Raw genomic sequence first — 15,319 nt, forward strand, 5'->3', positions numbered from 1 at the left:
TGACCCCCAGTTGTCCTAAAGGGGAAGAAAGTGATCACAAGTGCTCATATAGCCAACCTGAATGTATGGAAATCTAGCAGGGTAACTCAGCCATTCAGGAAAGCAAATTTTGAGACTGCACAGTGACAGGCCATCCCTCCACTCAGCGCTGACTCCATCCTTATGTCCAATGTATTTGAGACTTTTTGCCTAGTTTTGCTGACAAGAATGGGGCCCACAGGGGAAGTGGAGGAACAGTGAGCCATGCACAGTTTCAGGTCTGATTATTACAAAGCTTTTGTCCTGTTATTGACCGGCTTCTGAAATATAAAAGATTTGGAGCCTGTTTCTCCATTGCCTCATCCCTCATGGTGGTTCACTTCTATGAAAATTGGGTGTAAATCAGTACTGTTCTGATTTGGTAGCAATTTACGCTCCTTGCGTGAGGGTAAATGAATACGCAGGGTGCAAGGTAGTGGAAATCAGGCCATCTGCTTCCGTTTTTTGAGAGAACAGAATGGGTTAGTGTTTTTGGGGTACATTTAAAAGCAGAACCTTACTCCAGGGCAGGTCATATTTTGCCATTTTAACATTGAATAGTGTCCTGTTAATACCTTGTTTTGCTTTGAAGCTGTGGGTTTCCAGGTTTTGTTTCCTTTTCTGCAGCTTAACTGCAACTTAATTTATTTAAAATAATTTGTAAGATTTCTTGATCACTAGATTCTTGGATACACTGAGCATATTACATTGTAATTTTGTCTTTGTGCAGGATGTAATTAGTTTCCTGGGGTAACTGGGCCTATTTAATGTCAAGCCTTCCCTGCCTGTGACTGGCTTTTTGTGGCTACAGTCAGTCAGCGGCTTTCCCCAGAACAGATCTGGCACTCAGGTTGCCTTTGGAAACTTCATTCACAGCTCTCTACATTGGTGTCAGCTGAACTGTTTCCATCCTCTCCCAACTGACTCCCCCCCTCCCCCCACCATTTCCTCCAGATTGGTAAATTTTTCAGGTCAGCCCATGCATTTCAGGTGCTGTTTGTGCCCAGCTCCTCCAAATTTTCCTCTTTTGGTAAAAAGCAGGCCACTAGTGCTTATTTCCCCCTCTGGATGGACTTGTCCTTTGGATTAAGTTTGTTGAAGGCTGCCCTGTTGCTTGCTGTGGTGCGGGTGAATGGTTCAGCAGACTTGGCTCCATGTGCAGTGAGACTGGTAGCCAAGTTAATTTCAAAATGTTTTGTGTACTTGCATGTTCATGGCAGATTGATATTGTAGAGAGAATAAGAGCTTTGATTTTTTTTTATATGTTAAGCACAAGGGCCCACTTCTGAATTTATTTGCACTCATCAAGTTAGGGTTTCAAGCCTTCTAATTCCTCACATTTGGTGGCAATGTTATAATTTCTGACATTTGGTGCCATCGTACTTCTGCCCATTTTATATACACCTGACAAAGGATCTTGGGTTCCAGTGGTTTAGAGTCGTGTGTACACTGGGTCTCTTGAATTGCTTGAGTTATGCCTGGTGGGTCTTGTCCACATGCTCAGGGTATAACTGATCACCATATTTGGGGTTGGGAAGGAATTTTCCCTCAGGTCAGATTGGCAGAGACCCTGTGGGTTTTTCACCTTCCTCTGCAGCATGGGGCACAAGTCACTTGCGGGTTTAAACTAGTGTAAATGGTGAATTTTCTGCACCTTGAAGTCTTTAAACCATGTTTTGAGGACTTCAGTAACTCAGTCAGAGGTCAGGGGTCTATTACAGGAGTGGGTGAGGTTCGGATTAGCTGATCATGATGGTCCCTTCTGACCTTAAAGTCTGAGTCTATATTGCTGAGGCCAGATAATAAAAAGCAGTCCTTTCCAACACTCCTGTGTTACCAGACTTTTTAAATGTGGTATTGGAAGCTTGCCAAGGTCAGAAGCATGTGCTGAATGTTCAGAGTAAGCAGAATAAGAGCTGGCTTGCATTTCAACTGATGTCTCAGCATGCGCTATGCTGCTGTCATCACAACCTGTTGGGGCATGAAATTAGCTAATTGAGGGGTTTGGTAAGGGCAGGAATGTGTGGTTTGTAATTTTTAAAAAAATATGAAAAGGAAACTCGAATAAAGCACTTTGCAGAAAATGTTTACTTACCGAATTCCTATTTCCTATCTTTATGCACCAGCTGGGATTCCATGATTGTGATGTTAGCAGTGTAGTGTCCATAGGGGACAACTTAACCTATTTAGTTGGTGCATTTAGCACATTGAGTCTTGATGGGTAGGTTTTATTTTAACATTTTGTGGAAGGGACTGGGTGTGTCATGGGACTGGCACTGGGACACACAGCATCTTGAGATTATTGGTTTAAATCCAGCCTTAGTTGGTAGTGAGCAAAAGTAGTTTTTGAATGATGGCTCTGAGGCGGTAAAAATGTTTAGTTATAGTCCAGGTCACACAAACCATAACATCAACTGCCACCTTGCTGAATGCTCAGGACAGAGAGATCAAGGACAGGATGGGCAAAGAGACTGACCTACCCCTTCTTTGGAGAAGCCAGTGTTGCTTCTGCCTGTATTAACCTGATCTTCATTTATCTCCAAGACTTCACTCTCTGAGGTTGTCAGTCAAATTTCATGCAATCTTAATATTTGTAAATCCAAATTTAGTAGTAACTTGGAATTTCAGTTCCATTGCTATTAGTTTAATTTGGACATTACATCACATCCTCAGAGGGTTCTCTTGAGAGAGAATGAGCTCATAGAGAATGTTATATCAAGATCACTACTAACACATTTCCCAAATCATGGTCACTTACTATTCAGGACCGGCTCTAGGCACCAGCAAACCAAGCATGTGCTTGGGACGGCACAATTCCAGGGAGGTGGGTTTTTTGTTTTTGTTTTGCTTCGGCAGTTGCGCTCTTGGAGGTTTGTTTTTCTTGCTTGTGGCGGCAAGAAAACTAGAGCCGGCCCTGTTACTCTTGGGATCCTTTACCTACAATATAATTGTAAGATTAACATGGCTGGAGGTTTTGGATATGCAGATTTCAGTAGAGGATTGAGATTAATATTGTGAGAACAAAATTAAAATGTGGTGAAGATTTCACCTTTTCTTCTTTTTTCACAGTATGTAGTTACACTGAATGAGTTTCAAGACTGATAGTTGCTGAAGATAATGTGTTCTAGAGTTGTAGGCAGTTCCTTCAGCTTGATTTGCTGCTTCCTCAGCATCTGAGAAATTGTAGCTCATGTTCCATCGAATTAGGATGCTTTACACTTTTGTGTGAGGCCTCAAAGAAAGTACCTCTACCAGTACCTGATCCAGTACATATTCCTGTCACAGAAAACACTTCTGAACTACAAAGAACTGGTTCAAATTCAAACCTGATTTTCAGTTGTCTTGAATCTGTGCAGAGTATCATCAAAAGCAGACAAAGGTTATTTCATCGAGACTTGTAACACCCAGCTTTAACAAATGTTCACTATGAACAGGGCTGTAATGCTTCCAAAAAAAAATCTCCCTAACAATTTAATAATCTACTAAATTTTGTCTTACAATGTTCTTATGTACCTTCCAGTCTCACTTTTGTGCATGCAATGGTGTTCTGCATAGGCTGAGACTTGCATTTGTTGAAAAGGTAGTTGCAATAAAAAAAAAAAAAGCCAAAAGGAGTTGAAGGGATGGGATATCTTCCCAGTAAATACCAGTCATGCATATGTAAAAGAATCCCCAGGTGTCTGAAACATTTTATAAGTTTTGGCGTTTCCTGCAGTTTGTTCATCAAGGACTCATACCCTCAAAGTGCTGAAATATCTGGCCTCTATTCAGCATAGCATTTAAACACAAGTAGGTCTACTGCAGGGGTGGGCAAAGTTTTGGCCTGAGAGCTACTTCGGGGTTCCAAAACTGTATGGAGGGCCGGGTAGGGAAGCCTGTGCCTCCCCAAAAAGCCTGGCCCCTGCCCCCTCATGGGACCCCTCTGCCCCTAACTACCTCCCTGGGACTCCCACGCCTATCCAACCTCCCCTGTTCCCAGTCCCCTGACTTCCCCTTTCCAGAACCTCCGCCCCATCCAACCGCCCCCTGCTCCCTGTCCTGACTTCCCCTCGGGACCTCCCTGCCCCTTATCCAACCGCTCCCCGCCCCCTTACCATGCCACTCAGAGCAGCAGGACTGCCAGCCGCGCCGCCCAGCAAGAGCTTGCAGCCCCGCCACCCAGAGCGCTGGTGGCATGGTGAGCTGAGGCTGTGTGGGAGGAGGACAGCAGGAGAGAGGCCGGGGAGCTTAAGGGCCGGGCAGGACGGTCCCGCGAGCCGGATGTGGCCCGCGGGCCGTAGTTTGCCCACCTCTGGTCTACTGACTTCATCAGGACTACTCCTGCTTAAGTGCTTTGCTGGATTGGAACCAGTGTGTTTGGTATCTTAGGATTCTATCCTGCAGAGTAAGTTTTCCCCACCCCATTCTATTTGCTACATTTACAAACCATATATGAACTTTCACTTGCTATCATGGCTTGTACCATAATACAAAGCTAAATATTCCCCCAGAAATTGGATATGAGAGGAATCTTTTCCACTCTCCTTTCTATAGCAGGTTATGGTTGGCTATACCCTCTGAATATGTCCAGTCAGTATGAAGCCCCAAATCTCCCAGGCTCTGTGGGTCCAGGAGTGCTGGGGTGTAAATCTAAGGGCTTGAGCAACTTTTACATAAATTATGACACAGTGGCATTCAATTGCTTTATGTGAAACCAACAATATGCTTGACCATATTGAGGACTGTTAGGTGCTCGTCACTGGACACAGCCTGGACAGTTTTTCTTTAAACCACCAACAGGTGTTGTACATTGGTGTGTGTTTAGCTGCAGAGCTGCATTTGTAATATAACACCCTTGTCACTCTTGATCCCAATAATAACTCTGCATTTAGTTGTCAGTGGCAGGACTGCATCCATTACTTCTTGTGTGAATCATCTTTCTTTTTCCAGCCACAATGAGTCTATAAACAAACACATACAAAATAGTGAATGCCCTCAGAAATTAATAGTCATATATTCTATTAGGACAGTGGTTTTCAACCTTTTTACATTGGCGGACCGCTAAAAAAATTTCAAATGGAGATGTGGACCCCTTTGGAAATCTTAGACATAGTCTGCAGATTCCCCAGGTGTCGGCGGACCCCAGGTTGAAAACCACTGTACTAGGAGTTATTTTGCTTAATACAGGGGGAATGCTGGATCTGTCAAACTAACCTGGAACCAGCTTCAGAGACTGTGGAATCCAAATGAAAATTTTTGCTACAAAGGAACAGCCAGATCCTCAGATGGGGTAAATTGGCATTGTTCTGTTGATTTCAATGGTGCTGCACATATTTATACCAGTTGAGGGTCAAGCCTGCAACTTTAATTTGCCCTCTCCCTAAAATGGTTATTTCAGAAAGCAACATATATGTTTCTGGCATTTGCTCCAAAGGAGCTCCTCTCCCTAAATCTGCATCTGCTCTAATTGCCAGAATGGGGCTATTAGCAATGATAGCTAGCCAATGAGATGATGTGAGAAATAAAAATAAATGAATCAAGTATTCCACTGTATAGCAGAAAAGATGAGGATCCTCGTGTCATATTTTAAGAACAATGTTAGTCTGATTGCAAGATAATATTAAGGAGTGGATAAGAGAGTTTAGATGGGATTATGACCTGTTGAGTAAGTATTAGGATACTGCTCATCAATGATATCTAAATAAAGTCTTGAGCAACAAAGCTCAGGTGGGTTTTGAACATCCCCAAAGTTCAAGGAAGGTTTGGCTGGAGTTCAAAGTCAATGCAAATTGAAGTTGCAATACAGATTTCTTCAATGATAACCTAGCAGCCTTATCCAGAACAGGATCTTTCCTTTCATTCACATACTGCCTTTTCAGGAAATAAACTGTGCAAATAGTAGACTATAGTATTACTACTCTGTTCTCTATGATCACTTAAGTTCAGAATGTCCTGGAAGCCTATGCATATAACTCAAAAATAGGCATTTCAAAGCCTGCTAACATAGTAATAAGGGTATTTATATCTATCAAAGCTTCCTGGCCACTTTTATTGTGAAGCAAAGATTACATTATTTAAATTGTACAAGGTTAAAACAATCAGTAGGGAACACTAATGAAATCAATATGCTATTGCTCTGAGCTAAGGGGCCTTCTGAAACAAAAGGTTTTGAAACCTTCCTTAAAAGGAACGAATTTTATAGTCATTCTCAAGTCAAAAATGAGGCATTCCGTAACACTAGCTGCCGGGACAAAGATACAGACAGTACCTATTTTTTAAATGCAGCTGTCCTTCAGCTCTTGGACCTTAAAGAGTGGAGTTGAATTGAGAGAGCTGGAACCTAAAATAGCTGAGACTCGAGCTGCTAAATGCCTTAAAAGTTAAAACCAGAATCCTAAACTCAATAAGTGTCCATGTAAACAGACAATGAAACTAATACAGACAGAATGCCATCAGCCACTGACAATCACAATCAAGCTTCTATATTCTGCCCTAGTTTTTTTTTGTTGCCCACAGTGGAATGCTTTGACGCAATCTTACATCAATGTCATGAAGGCCTCATGCATCATGGTGGTCAGAACAGGACACGAGAGAGAGAGAGAGATGGCTGCAGATTGATCTGATCTGCCCTACTCACCAACTGCTACCTATCTGCTGATATTAGCCACTAAGTAAAAGCTATCTGAGGCTCTCTGAACCACACTATGCTTCTGAGGCAATTCCCCAGCAAAGTCTTGGGGGCTAGCTAAAGGCCACCATTCTTCAAACCCATGTTAGAAACTAATCAAACTGTTACATTAATTCTCCTGATATACTTGTACATAGTAGTTGGTATTTCAGGCAACTCCTTTAATTCATTGCTGCATTGTGTACGAGGGGCAGATGCTCAAAGCTGCTGGTCCTATTGAAGAATAAGCTCCACATTCAAGATTGGCTCTAAAATGGATTATTATTTCTCCTTTCCATCTGGACTTGGCGACTGATTCATGGAGAAAATTGGAGGGACCAGGAAGCAGATCTTCAGCTGGTGTAAGTTATCATTGCTCCACTGAACTATGGAAATTTATACCAGCTGAAGAGATCTGCTTCCTGGTCTGCCAAAACCAGGGCTTGAATTGTCATCTAGTGAAATGTGCCAGAAATGCTTAATATCTGAAAATATGGAATGCTGTTAGCACCACTGTGATCTGTTTTAGTATGGGATGGCTAACATTTCACTACAGGTTCACACTTGGTTTTATACTCACCCAACCTGATGGCAGGTGTAACTTCTTCAGTGATGTTCCCAAAACAAAAACCATCCAGAAAACTACAATCATTGTACAATTCCTCACAGGGATTCCCTACTAAAGATGCACTGTTTTTGCCAGACAAGTGTTATGTGCCAAGTGGTTGAAGCTGAAATGCCAGTTCTCAAAGAACTGACTTCACGCAGTCCAGCATGTTGGGTTTTACTTGGTGGCTGTACAGTTGTGGACTTTGCATTGAAGGGAACTGTACACTGAAGTAAATTGTGACATCATTCATTACATAACATTTGCCCAAAGAGCATGAAAACAGAATAACATCAGCAAAGTAACAGCTGTGATGGCTAATTTTGTATATGCTGTAAAACTGAATTGGTCTTTTTTCCTCATTTCCTTTGATCTTGGCTACTGCCCTTCCCAACTGCCACGATGGATGCACAAAATGTCTGATTTGCAAGGAGATTCTGTTCCCTGCAGGAATGTGTTACTATGAAATCACTTAGTTTGATTCATTGTTGCACTCTGATCCATCTTGCCGTTTACTAGGAGATAACGGGGGATGTACAGTATATGCCATCAGACAGGGAATGGAATTGGTTGGCATTTATATTGCAGGACTCCATGCAGATTCCCAAAACTGGCTTTAAGTCTGTACTTTGTGCTCAGACTCAGGGGATTGGCTTTCCGAAAGGCATGCTGCTCTGATAGCTAAAAGATCCATGGTGGTGTACTATCAATCAAAGGCTTAGAACAAAAGAGGCAGATCAATACTTAGAAAGGAGTCCATTCATTTTTATTTACATATTTGTAACCCTAATAATATTGTATAGTTGTTTAAAAACCCATTATATGCTATGGTACCATCAACACAAAAGGAAAGAACTTCCTAAACGCCAAGTATTTTTTAAATGTGGCCTAGTATCTGGTATTCTATGCTTTGTTTTCATTACACAGTCAGATATAACTGAAAGGCTTAGTCTAGCAGCATGTCTAAGGACTGGAAAGCAGAAAAGCAGCAAGAGAAGTATTAATTTTCTAGGGCCTGTCTTTTGGGGGAGAACATTCTTTCATCCCAAGGACTGATGATCTTCCTCAAGTTTGCTCTTTATAGCATTGGAAATTTCAATGTATGCTTAGAAGTAGGCATTTGCTATTCTTGGATGCATCTGTTATCAGCCAGCAGGTGTCTGAATGTGGATTCTCTGTAGCTTACATGATCTGTGCCCTCCCCCACCCCCCAAGACCTATCTATGGTATCTGGGTTATGTATAACGGGTGCTTCCTGTGCAACATATTCTTGGCTGGAAATTGCAAGGAGTCTTATGCAGGCTACTAGGGAGAGTCTGACTAGGAGCTTAAGGTCAATGAGAGTCTTTCCACTGACTACAATGTCCTTTGGATCAGGCCCATGGTCCTGCCTCCAAGATGGTCTACAACAGAGAAAAGTGGCAACTGTAGAAAATAAATGGGGAGGTGGCAAATATCTATTCAGAGATCTTTATATTTACTGTACTTTCCTTCAAATTGCCGATAACTGGATTTATTTTGATTGCAAACATGCTGAACCTTGAACTTATGTCCAGTGGGCAAATGCACTGGCAGGGAGATGGACTAGAAGATCCAATATGTTCATTCCATCTATGTTTTTATGATTCTATGAAATGGCTTCTGTCAGCATTAAAAAGAGAGCATTGCTTAGAGATAAAACAGTCTGATAAGGAGCACTCTTGCTAACAGCTCAGACAGCAATGAGGAGTAGAGTTCAGTTACAGGTGCCAGGGCTATAGCAACTCTACTCCAGAAATTAGTTTTATCACTAAACAGGAAGGCACCAGAAGAAACATTTTGTAAAAAAAAAAAAAAAAAAAAAAAAAAAATTCCGAAAAGAGAGAGAGGTCTTCATCCTGATTGCGTCCTGAGACATCTAAATTATTTGATTCTGCCCTAGGCTATTCATATCAAGAACTCCCTCATGTTATTTTAAGATCTATTCCTCTACTACTAATCTCCAAGTAGTCCCTAAAGCATTTGACCCTGCTAACAAATGCCTGTGCTTACTCGTTGTGAGAGATGCAGATTCTGCACCTGCTAGGAATGATGTGTTCTGTTTTTTACTGATGGTAGTAGGGATGACAAAAGGGCATTATTGTAATTTACATAGAGCTGTTATACAGTGCTCTACAGACAATATCACTGTCCTTTCCTCCAAAAGCTTACTCTGACACAGGCAGAACAAAACACTTTATCACTAGAAAGGGTTCCTGGAAGAAGGAAGTAGGTTTTATGTAAAGATATGAATGAGAAATGACAGGTTGCTTAGCAAATAAGGAAGTGGGAGCCTGTTCAAAGCATAGCAACATGGGAGAAGGTGTGGCTTGAGAAAGAGATGAATGGAACGATAAGCATGAAGGAGAGGAGGAAGAAATTAGCTATGTCAGGTAAAATGGCCTGCATTTTTGCAGGGCCTTGAATGTAAGGGACTTGAATTTAAAGCAGTAAGAGGAGAATAATAGTGAAGAGATACAAGGAAAAAGTAACATGGTTGAAGCAGCTGGTGAAGATGATGAGGTTAGGAATAGAATTTAGGATTCGCTCTGGCACCAGAGTGGACAAAGTAGCAATAGTCAATGCAAGACTTGACCAGCCTTTGGATTCATTTAACAGTGTTGACAGGGAGGAATGGATGGATTATGGTGATATTATGGATCCATGTTAGCATCTCTATAGGGGAAAACACTCACTGGGAAAAGATTTGAGACTTTTGAGTATTCAAGTGCTTTAATACCACAATCATTATTCGATTCTATTCCAGATAGGTTCTTATTCCACATTCTTAGTACCATCATATCTGAGCATCTTCCGGTATTGCATTAAGGGACATAACTAGCATCTGTCATTAATTGTTTGTTCTCTTTCCCTGTCCCTAGGGGCAGATGTGTATGCAGCAGTGTATTTTCTGATAGGGTGTGTGTTTGTTATTTGTTTTGGGAATGTTTCCTTTCCGTTATAGGTACAATTCTACAAAAAACACAAATAACCCAAACCCCTTTTAATCTGAAATGTTGACCATGTGGCCTCTAGCTAGAGGACAATACTTTCTGGACAGTTTGAAGTTAATTGGGTCAAGGCATTTTTGAGATATGCAAGTCTGAAGTCTATGAACAGTCTTCTATTTTTAACGTGAAATATGAAATACAGCTTGGTCTAAAAATTCCAAACACGGTTTTATTCATTTGGCCTCAATGACTACTACAGCCTTGAATACTTTGGCTGGGGGTGTGCGGGGATGGAGTGGGAAGGTTGGGTTGTTAATCTGGAGAACTTCACTATGAATATTTGAACCTTATTCCACAGATTCCTTAGTGGTGTTTATAAAGTCTGCAAGGTCTCTAGATACAAGTTTCATAACCATCAGAGAGATTCCAGGGCTGGGGTGCATCTAGTGCTGCAGTCAGGATTTATACCTAGTGAATTCCACATACCCCACACCAATTTCATTTTGTAACTTCTGTAAGGTTTGCAATATTCCTATTTTATACCCTACATAATCATGATATTATTGGAGAGAGGGAATGTACTTTGTCCCCATAAACAGACTCCCAGCTGCAGTAATGATGAAAGATAGGTGTGAGTGCACTAGCAACGTGTATATTCTGGATTATCTCCTGGAGCAGAAAGCTAACAACCCCTGGGAGCTGCCCTTCATTGTTCCCCTTTAATAAATTTCCGATGGTGAGCCCAAGGACTTCCAGAATGACCCCTTCACCATTAGTTATCTAAGGAGTGCACAAACTTGGTAACACTGAGGGCCGCACTGGATACTTCTCAAGAGCACGAGGCCTAAAAATACATTTAAAAATCAAACTGGAATGCTCAAACCCACAATACTTGTATCTTCTTTGCTAGATGAATAGTACTTGCTTGGTTATCTGTTTCTCACCAGCCAAAGTAACAAAAAAATCAATTGCATGGGGGCAAGACAAGCAAGGCAAGCTTGTTGTTTTGTTTTGTTTTGTTTTTTTAAAAAAACACAGCTAAATGGTCTTGAGGCAGTCAATAGTCTCTGAGTCAGCAGTGTTCAGCTTGGGAAAGATTTTCCAGGAGCCCAACACAAAGGGAACAACCATCCAGCTTGTGTGCAGCATCCTCCACAGATGCACAGTGGCCTGCCCTGTCCTGGATGCTCCAGGCATGGTCTGTTTTGGTGCAGGGACCCATACCACACCTGGATCTATTAAACTGGTTCCCAAGACGATGTGGGAGCCCAAAGGCATCTAGACATTCCTCCTGATGATGATGTGGGAGTTCTTGATAATGGTAGAGACTCTTTCCTGTCTACCACAGTGAGCTAATGGGATTAGTTGGGTAGAGAGTGTTCAGCACTGTCTAGACAGCATTTCTGCTATGCAGTTGGTGGCTTGCAGGGTGTGCATCCTATATATCGGAGTGGGCAAACTTTTTGGCCCGAGGGCCACATCTGGAAATAGAAATTGTATGGCGGGCCATGAATGCTCACAAAATTGGGCTTGGGGTGCGGTCAGAAATGAATTCAGGGTGTGGGTGGGGACTCGGGGTTGTGGGAGTGGGGTGCAGGCTTCGGCTGGAGGTGCGGGCTCTGGGGTTGGGGTAGGGCTAGGGATGAGGGGTTTAGGGTGCAGGAGGGTGCTCTGGGCTGGGTTCAGAGGGTGGGAGGGGGATCAGGGCTGGGGCAGGAGGTTGGGGCATGGGGAGATGCTCAGTGGTGCAGGCTCCAGGCGGCACTTAGCTCAAGCGGCTCCCAGCTCTCCGGCTCCTATGCGAGGCACAGCCAGGTGGCTCTGCGCGCTGACCTGTCCGCAGGCACCGCCCCCGCAGCTCCCATTGGCTTCGGTTCCCGGCCACTGGGAGCTGCAGGGGCGGCACTTGGGGCGGGGGCAGCGTGCAGAGCAGAATCCCCCGCGCTGCCCCTATGGTGTAGGAGCCGGAGGAGGTCCATGCCGCTGCTTCCGGGAGCCACATGGAGTGGCCCCTGACCCTGCTCTCTGGCTGGAGTGGGACAAGTCCCAGACCCCACTCCCCAGAGGGAGCTTGAGGGCTGGATTAAACCACCTGGCAGGCCAGTGATATTGGCCATAGTTTGCCCACCCCTGCTATATATCCTTGAACACTGGCAAAGGTGGTATTTGCTGTCCTTTGGCTATCAGTTTGTTGCCTATATTCTGACACCTGCTGTTAGGTGGAGGACTATTAGGCTGGCTTCAGTGTGCCAGTTACCGTTCTCCGGTTAAGCTGTGTCCAGTAGCCTAGTGTGGGCAGAGTTCAACTCGCTGAGCAGCAGAGAGGGAACCCAGAACTAGGCAGTGTTCCAGGAACAGAAAGCTGCATGCATCCACACTCCTTAGAGCTCGCAGCCCGGGGTTGCATCCCAGGTCAAGGCTGGCAGCGCTGGGCCCTTAGGATGTGGACTGGACAGCACGTGTAGCCTGGCACGAGTGGGCCGAACTCAGCCTGCGTGGGAAGAGCCACGGTAGCCTGGCACGGGTCGGGGCGGGGGCGGCGTCGCTGGCCCGGACTAGCCAGTCGCTCCCACCCGGGGACTAGGGTGACCAGATTAGTAGAATAAAATATCGGGACGGGGGCGGAGCAAAAAAAAAGGCGGGCGCAGAGCAAAAAAAAAAAAAGAGTTTTAAAGGGGCCTGGGGCATTAGCAGGCCCTGCGCGCTGCCCTCCCCGCGTAGCCTCCCGCCCCCTGGCCCGCCATGGGCATATGCGGGGCGCGGTGGGTCCGGGCAGGGGCAGCGCGGAGTGGGCAGGAGCCGGGTGGGCGGCAGGGGCCGAATCCCCGCTGCTGCCAGGGAGCCCCGCGCCTCTCCCGCCCGCTCGTGGCTGCAGCTCCTTCCCGACGGGACGCACCTCCCGCTGCTCCAGGCACATGCGGCGCGTGTCCCCCGCGCCTAGTCTCCCTCCCGCCGGGAAGGAGCAGCTGGACGCGTGCCACATGTGGCCGGGGCAGGCTGGGGGGTGCGTCCCGCCGGGAAGGAGCCGCAGCCGTGAGCGGGAGGGAGAGGTGCGGGGCTCTCCAGCAGCAGCAGGGATTCAGCCCACGCCCCCGCGCCGCCCACCGGGCCCCTGCCCACTCTGCGCTGCCCCCGCCCGGACCCACCACGCTGCCCCACGGGCTGCAGGGCTGGAGCAGCCTCCAGGCTGTGCTCCTGGCCCCGGGTGCAGCAGCCCGGGCAGGAGCCCTCTAGCGTGGCGGGGGGTCTCACAGCCGAGCCCCCCGCCTCCCTCCCTTGCCAGCCCCCCTTTGCCCGCCTGGTGCCCAGGTGTCGGAGCTGACTCACCAGCTCCAGGATCCAGGCACCGCTGCCACCCCCTTCCTCCCAGGCTTGCACCGCCATGCTGCAAGCCTGGGAGGGAGGAGGAATGCTGCGTGGTTGGGGAAGAGGCGGGGCCAGGGCGGGGATTTGGGGAGGGAGCCAATGGGGGAAGGAGGGGACGGAGCTGGGGGGGGACACGAGCGCCAGAGCGGAGGGTAAAATTTCTTTTTTGTCCAGTGTCCCGACCAAACATTGGTCGGGACGCGGGACAAAGAAGCAAATATCGGGACAGTCCCGATAAAAACGGGACGTCTGGTCACCCTACCGGGGACATAAGGTGACCGGCCGGTGTAACGACACGAAACACAACCCTCCCGTTTTGCTACTGGGTGCGGTTTCTGCCACACAACGTGACAGTTTGTTAACTTGCTACTGCCTGTCCATGGGGTTGCGAATCAGGAGGGATGGTGTTGCCCGCCCTAAAGGGCTCGAGGGGACAACAATGGTCCGTCACCCGGTGTGCTTGGCACCAATAAAGACACCGAGGGGAGAAAGCAAGCCAAGTTTATTTCAGAGCTCTGAAATGGCACTAGGAGACCAGCATGTCTCAAATCCAGTGCAACAAATACAAACAACTTTTACCTTTTATACTCCAAACTGTTTGCATACATCTCTTTGTCTGGCTGTTCCCCCTTACCCCTCCCTTCCAGACAACTGTTACAATAAGCTCTACATAAGCTTGTGAGAAAACTTTCTCAGTCTTTGTGACCTTGAGTTAGACGCCTGCAAACTAACTACCCCGCTTCTTATCTCTATTATTTCTGCTAGTGTGAGTGAAACTGCAGCCATCTGCTAAAAAGCTGACATTACATTTCTGCTTCAACCTACTTCAGAGCATGTAAGCAGTTAGCATAGAAGTAGGTGAGAGTTCCCAAGATGGGGTTTGGGGGTTCAGATAGGCCCAGAGCAAAAGAGCTTCTTCGGCACTTGTGGCCTTCCACTCTCCCGAGTTACCTGGTAGCTATGCCTAGTGAACCCCAGCAATGGGGTATGTGGTCAAAAATTAATCCCGATCGGCTTCCTGACCAGAGTAGCCCCTTTCATGGGGTATGTGGTCAAAAACAATCCCCGCCTGTCCATGGGGTTGCGAATCAGGAGGGATGGGGTATGTGGTCAAAAACAATCCCGATCTGCTTCCTGACCAGAGTGGCCCCTTTCATTGAATTTGTAAAAAGGGAGGTAAGGTTTGGGGGTACAGAGAATGCCCCTGAGCCCAAAGTGAGACCAGAGTGGCCCCTTTCATTGAATTTGTGAAAAGGGAGGTAAGGTTTGGGGTACAGAGAATGCCCCTGAGCCCAAGTTGAGACCAGAGTGGCCCCTTTCATTTTTTCCACTGTCTTCCTCCTTACTTATTTCCAATGACTTGGCTGCACATGCACCTGTCACTGGTCCAGGGATGGTTGCAAAACGGGAGGGATGGGGTTTGTGGTTGAAAACACTCCCAGTCTGCTTCCTCCTGGGGGATGGTTGCAAAACGGGAGGGATGGGGTTTGTGGTCAAAAACACTCACGGTCTGCTTCCTCTGGGGGGATGGTTGCAAAACGGGAGTGATGGGGTTTGTGGTGGAAAACACTCACGGTCTGCTTCCTCTGTGAAAAGGGAGGTAAGGTTTGGGGGAACGGAGCATGCCCCTGAGCCCAAGGTGAGATCAGAGTGGCCCCTTTCATTGAATTTGTGAAAGGGGAGGTAGGGTTTGTGGGTATGGAGCCTGCCCCT

The sequence above is a fragment of the Malaclemys terrapin genome, chromosome 4 (assembly GCF_027887155.1).
Source record: "Malaclemys terrapin pileata isolate rMalTer1 chromosome 4, rMalTer1.hap1, whole genome shotgun sequence".
Lineage (NCBI taxonomy): Eukaryota > Metazoa > Chordata > Testudines > Emydidae > Malaclemys > Malaclemys terrapin.